This window comes from Rhagoletis pomonella, unplaced genomic scaffold, assembly GCF_013731165.1.
Source record: "Rhagoletis pomonella isolate Grant_MI unplaced genomic scaffold, Rhpom_1.0 Rhpom_scaffold_00006, whole genome shotgun sequence".
Lineage (NCBI taxonomy): Eukaryota > Metazoa > Arthropoda > Insecta > Diptera > Tephritidae > Rhagoletis > Rhagoletis pomonella.
This window is the reverse complement of record NW_023458560.1, coordinates 67,593,611-67,601,090: the sequence shown is the minus strand read 5'-3', so window position 1 is coordinate 67,601,090 and position 7,480 is coordinate 67,593,611.

Genomic DNA, 7,480 nt, shown 5'->3' with positions numbered 1-7,480 from the left:
TTTTAAAATGTTGGCAAACGTCAGAAAAAAATCATGGCCGACGAAATGAGAGAATGAATTTACCTTGTAATGTTTTTATCATGATTTTATCCATAACTTTAGTAAAATTTTTTATCGATATCTTGTAACTTCTTTCTACCGTTCTTGTTACAGATATCGTTTTCGTCATCCCTGTCGTTGATTCTAAAGTTGCCGGTTTTAATTCCATTAAGGCGAAGATCGAAGAGTCGGAACCTTTGGGTTCTATTTGTATCGATAACTTTAGTACAAATCGATTCAAGCAACTAGAAATATTACACCAGATTTTTTCTTTATTGGCTATTTTCGATAAGGAAATATTTAATGTAAAAAAAGTAACCGAAATTTTCAAGTTTTCTTTGATACAAAAAAAAGTTTATCATGTGTATAAAAAACAATACCTTTTAAGCATATTTTAATTAAGAACATTTCTTCAATACTCGATTTTGAAAAAAAAATATCTGTGCTCCATTTTACTTTTCCCGCTTGCAGTAGTACACCGCCCTTTCAACCGCCGGCTATTTAGAAACACAATACGGATAAAATCAACAATGAATTTGGAATACGGGGAACTGGAAGCATATTTGAAAGGGACAATCCCACGAATTTCTTGATATTTTTCGATTAAATTTTATTTTTTTCTTTACCTATATATGTATATTGCAAATACGCGAGTCTAAAGAACAATGCTACATACAGTTGGCTCTACACAGTTAATAATGCCGATTTCGTAGAATATTGTGGTGGTGTGATGCGCACCGCTGACAATACCAAAACCAGTAGCGGGCAGCAACAGCATGGGTACCAACCAAAATAAAAGTATGTAGTATGTAGTGAAGTGACTCATGCTCAGTGGTTACCATCTGCTGCTTGTTGGTGTTCACCATAACTTGCTGTCTCCACAGGCAAAAGTTTTTATCTTGATAATGTTATATATATATATATTGCTCTTGAAAGGAATAATTATCAGAGCTTTTATCTTGATAAATATTGCCAGCAATTTGGTACTTTGACAGCTACATTTTCATTTGCGCGATAGCTTCGTTGAGACAACATTATCGATATTTCAATATAAAAGCAAAAATTTAACTGTTTTCTATTAAAATATGTGTTATTATTTGCTTGGGTATGAAATAGCATATTTTTTAAGCTTTTTAATTGATGAAATCCGGCAAAAATTGCCATCTTATAAATGCTTTTATCAAGATAAAAAATGCCCACGCACAAATATTGCCGCTGATAAAATTTTTATCAGGCAATAAAAATGACAGTTGGTAGGCAAAAACTTTTGCCTGTGGAGACGGGCCGTAAAGTGTCTGCATGACATGACAACAATACGTAGATATTTATGTACATACATACATATGTAGATATGTACATATCGCTCATTTACTTCAATAGTGTCTTAATCCAAAATATATAAATTTTGAGTTGAGTGTGCAGAAATGACCGCCACTTTTTCTTTTTTGATGTGTAAATGTTTCATAGCTTTATCGATTACCACACTAGAACAAAATATGTATTAATTTTTACTATGGGAGTACCTATATTGCGGGCTTATATTCAACACACTCGGTATCTGCAATTTTCACAAAAACTACTTTGTGAAAATATCGCCGATGACGGTGGATTTTTATATCAGCGTCTGATTTTTGTAAAAAACGCAAATATGAAAATTCAAAACCTTATAGGGAATTTACATGATTCAACTTTCACAGGCGATTAGTTGAACCAAAAGTTGAACGAAAGTAGGGAGCCGACCAACTTCATTGTAAGCGATTAGTTGAAAGGCTGTTTACACCAGGCGATTATTGCTTTCAACTAAAAAATCGCCTGAAAAATCGCCTCATGTAAATTCCCTATTAACGCCGTTTTTCTCGAGTAGGGCTTTTTTGAGTTATGACGCTATTGAAGTAAATGACCGATATGTATTTATGTGCTGTTGTAGATATGTTTCTCGGTATACATATGTACATAAAACTAGCATGCATTTATTGATATAGAGTAAGAAAGTCATCAGTGCGCAATGCCTTTTTGGTATTTGTTTTTAAATTAAGCTTTTCAAATACATAACCAACAAAACCACGGAGTTATGTGCCACTTTTTAAAAAGCCCTACCTGTTTTTGACATTCTTTTTACGTTTTATGTTTCTCCTGTAAGAAAAAAGTCTTGGTTAGGGCCTTTGTGAATTAAGGTAACGGATATGTATGTAGGTATGTACCACCATGAATGCATTAAAGACCATCAAACGCCCAAGTTGAATTTTAAAACTCTATTCTATAATTTTGTTATACAATGGAGCTTGTTCTTCGACAGGCAAACGCAGTTACTAAATTAATGGTTGCCGCGAATAACGTTGTAAGCGACAATTTTCTTAACACTAGTTTCTTTAACTTTAAAGATATAAATGGGCAATGTACATTGCCATTGTAGGAGTAAGTTTCTGGGATACTTCTATACCGTAAAAGTAGAAAATAAAAATCAAATGAGCTTGTTTATGTGCGTTATTATACACATTTTCTTTTCATTTCTGCAAAATTATAATCTTGTCGCTTACAACGTTATTCGCGGCGACCGTTCAAATATATTTCTCACTGTCCAAGTGCAATTTTTTATTTATTTTTTATTTAATAGAAGAATGGTTCCGTATGCCGAAATCCACGTAAGTGGGAAAAACTTTTGACTGCCATTGACCTGGGAGTGGCCAGAAGTGATTCTTGTGCGTACGGTTTAAATCGCAGCTCACAACGTCCGAATATTTATATCCACGTATCCTCTATGTAGCGACCAAACACCCATTTGGGAGCAAGCTAAAGTAAGAAAGGGGTTAAATCTTCGCGTGCGCAGGGTTTGGGTCCCGCCACGTTAAAACCCCGCCAAATGAAAACGAAGAAATAAGTTCTGAACACATTGAAAACGACGAGCTACAGACCACAACTTCCAATTTGTTATCTTCATTATCTAAACGCTTTGTCGATGGCGACATGATTTCTTTGAACGCGGCAGCGACATCATGAATTTGTATGAGTTTGACATAAAAGAAGAGGAAGAACCTTATCTGTCGCCAGAAAAATAGAAATAGATCTAATCTGGCCACAACCACAGCCGTCGCGTAGCCCGGTCGTCGCCAAAATAATTATCTACATAAGAGTACGTGTTAAAATAATTTGACAGCTGTGGTTTGTAGCTCGTCGTTTTCATTGTGTTCGGGCTATTAGCCTCACAAAAACCAATTATAATGTAGAAATAATTTGCTCCAGAAGTAGTCGTTTGGAAGTTTTCATTGCAGTGAATTTCCTGCAGGGTAATGGACGTCATGTTTAGTATGTTTTCAGTATGTATTTGAGCATCAACTTCAGTTTGGAGCCACAGAAAGTCGGTAAGTATTTTCATCATATGGTTTAATACTTGTATGTACATTAGACTGTATCCCCCTTTTTTGGCCTAACCCAACCTTCGACATTCGACATTTTTTTAAATACATACGGGTATGTTCTGGAATTCGAAACTTTGAACTCGACTCGATTGGCAGTAAAAGAAGCAGCAGTGATATGAAATAAATCATTTTAATGGGAGACTTGTAAATTTTTGGGTTAGAAACCATCGAGAAAATTATCGAAATCGAGTCGATTTCAAATTTTCGAATTTTAGAACATGCCTGATAGTTCTACTGTAAATATCGATATATGTATGTTTGTAAGTATGTAGTTCCTAAGCAAAAGTCCAATGATTTTCGGTGACCTTAAATTTACTGATATTAGGGTGCTAGTGATGAGAACTGAGAAGTGGTGGCTACGTACTGGAACGGGGTACTTGATCTCAATTAATTTTGAAAGACAAAAAATGTCTTCTCGAGACAAGAAAACTTTGAAAAGGTGACCCATGCGTTCTGCCAAAGTTTTTTTTTGTAATTGCCTTGCAAGCATATTTTAGATTCGAATGTACGGCGAACTTTGTTTTTGGTTTGATCTAATGTCTGTATATACATTAGGGTGGTCCTTAAAAATCCAATGAAGGATTTTTTAGGTTTCACCCCTCAATCGGTAATACCACTGTCACAGATTGGAGACGGTTAAGGCGTGTCGCACAGGGGACAAAGTACAGATTCCTCTATAGAGACTCAAACAATTAAAATACATTTTTTTTTTTATCCAATAATCAAAATCGATACTATCATTATTCCGGCTGTGAAATGGGATTATCCGGAATGTATAAAGAAACGCAGCCAATATGAAATTTGTCTTGGAAAACAGTGCTAGGTAGATGAATAAAAAAAGTTTATCCGCTTGCTTTTAGTATGTGGTGTGCATGTGCAAGCCGCCTTGCTTTTACACAACGCGGAATTCATATGAAATTCCAAACCCACTTCATTTTCTGTTTCTGGAATAAGAATGTATTCTGTAGAAAAATAAATGATGTCGCTCTCTGTGAACACCGTGCTGGTTATACAAATACAAAGGCATGTATGCATGTACCCACATACATACATATGGATGTTTGTACACTTGCATCTCTTCAACGGAAAGTGTGCGTAAGACAAATTTTCTTGAGAATACAAGAAACCGTCATTTGCACAATTTTCAGAAATGAAAATTCTGTTTGGATTTACTTCTTTGAAATTCGTCGACTACCAGCAGTTAGCGGTAATTTACAGATACAGACTCAGACACAGTTAGATAGAACTTTGTACTTAGATTAAATTAAAGCTCGTAAGAGATGTTGCAGAAAATAAAGATGTTAGGTATGTATATCAATGATGGGCAAAACGCTACTCGCGAGTAGCGTCTGCGTCGCAGCGCTTATACGTATACAGAAACGACGCAGCGAATTTCAATTCAGTCTGCTTTCAGTTTTCATGAGAGTGACACTACGCTTCGCCGTTGAATATTTTTATTCGTAATTTCAGCGCGTTGTTGCCACCTATATATGTAACAATGCCCAAAATGGCTGCGTATGAGTGCCAATTACAATTTTCGGTTTTAAGAAAAGCCAATAATGCCCAATGCTTGTTATGTGGTAATACGACTACTTGGAATCGTTCTTTTAATATAAGGCGACATTATTTGTCATGGTAAAAAAGTCAAACTGCCGAACTGTGTAAACCAATTTAAAGTTTTTTGTAATGGGTTTTATGTATATATGTATGTACGATACGGCAATTTAATATATTTAGTATACTTTATTATACCTTTCATGAGCATGAAATGGTATTATAACTTTGGTCCGATGTTTGTAAGTACCAGAACAAAAAGAGATAGACCCATTAAAATGTATACTTATATGATCAGAACGTCGAGCTGAGTTGATTTATCCATGTCCGTCTGTCCGTCTGTCCGTCTGTCTGTCTGTTTGTATGCAATCTAGTCTCTCAGTTTTCGAGATATCCGGATCAAATTTGGTAGGTGGGTGTATTTTTATAATGTATTAATCATTTGTCGGAACCGGAAGAATCGGACCACTATAACATATAGCTCCCATACAACTGATTGTTCAGATATGAGATTTTTCGTTATAACTTCTCTATTTATGCCGCTACGAACATGAAATTTTGCAGCACTTGCACCCATTATCAACAGAATGCTTACAGTGAAAATTACAAAGATCGGGTCACTATAACCTATAGCTCCCATACAACTGATTGTTCAGATATAAAATTTTCCGTTATAACTCCTCCATTTATAAAGCTGGGAACAGGAAATTCCGCACTGTTTTCAATAATTATCAACAGAAAACTTACAGTGAAAATTAAAAAGATCGGATAACTATAACCTATAGCTCCCATACAAATGATTGCTCAGATATGAGATTTTTCGTTATAATTCATCCATTTATTTAGCTAGGACCATGAAATTTCGCGCTGTTTTCACTCATTATCAGCAGAAGACTTACAGTGAAAATAACGAAGATCGGGTCACTATAACCTGCAGCCCCCATACAACTGATTGTTCAGATATGAGGTCTTTTATCATATCTCCTCCATTTATGCAGCTAGGAACATGAAATTTCGCACCATTTTCACTCATTATTAACAGAATACGTACAGTGAAAATAACAAGGATCGGGTGACTACAACATATATCTTCCATACATCTGATTGTTCAGATATGAGATTTTACTGTAAAACTCCTTTATTTGAACAGCTAAAACCGATAAATTTCGTAAGATATTTTATAAATAATAATACAAAGTCTACTGAGAAAATCGTCAAAATCTATGCTCTATAAGCTTTATCTCCTATAGCACTGATTGTTCAGATACCAGTTTTTGCGATATATCTCCTTTATGTAGGAAACTAAACCCAATAAATTGTGTTACCGGTTTACATACCGATCACATAGCAGTGAAAATCACTTAGATTGGTGCCATATGAAGTATATCTTCCATACCTCTGATTGTTTAGATGCGATTTTTTATATAAGTATGTAACTCCTCTATCGATGTATGCAGATGTATTCAAAATCAGTAATCTGTCAAACTAAAATTTGCAGATGTTCATGAAAGGTATGAAGCCTTCGGCATAGCCGAAGACAGCGCTGCTCTTACTTGTTGAATACTGAGTTTTTTACAAAGTTTAGAAATTTTAAATTCGTGAATTTTGTTGTTGAATAAACTATCATTTTTTTAAACATTAGTTTAATGAAATTAAATTAAAAAACTTTTCATGCACGTACATATGTACTTATAAAAATTAATTTCATAATTCATTATTTGAAATTATTTCTTCATTATTTTTTTATTATATTTTATTATTTTCGTTTCATGTTCATAATACAAATTAAATATAAATTTGTAAGAGCGTTTTCTAACACGCGCAAAAAGCGACGCACTTTTGTACAATATAGAAAAGTGGCAACTGTTACTCAGCGCGATTCACGAATACCATGACAAAATGAGACTGTATTGGTGTGCCCATCTATGGCTTACATACATATATACATACGAAAGTTCACACAAACGCCAAGCAATGGTTTTGCAAAATAACTTGAAACTGACATTCGCCTGCGGAGGGCAGGTGGTTTATGGCGAAAATGCCATTTGTATTGCGTTTCGGCATTCCTGGAATTTCTCATTAAAGTGTTTGCGTTTTAGTTCATGGAGGTGAGAGCGTGTTGGGGCAAAATTCCCGTGAATCGTTAACAATATTGAACGATTTCTTCTTGGAACTTGTTAAAATGATAAAAAGGAATGTACCTATAGGGTGATCCATCTAGATTTTTATACCCGAGCGCACTTGTGCACAAGGTTATTATAACTTTGTTCACATAACGGTTGTTTGTAACAGGCAAAACGAATCGAGATAGATATAGACAAATGTATACATAAATGATCAGAATGAAAAGAGAAGTCGATTAAGCGGTGACTGTCTGTCCGTCCGTCCGTCCGTCTGTGCACACGATAACTCGAGTAAAAATTGAGATATCTTAACGAAACTTGGTACGTGAACTTCTTTTGGGCGTGGGA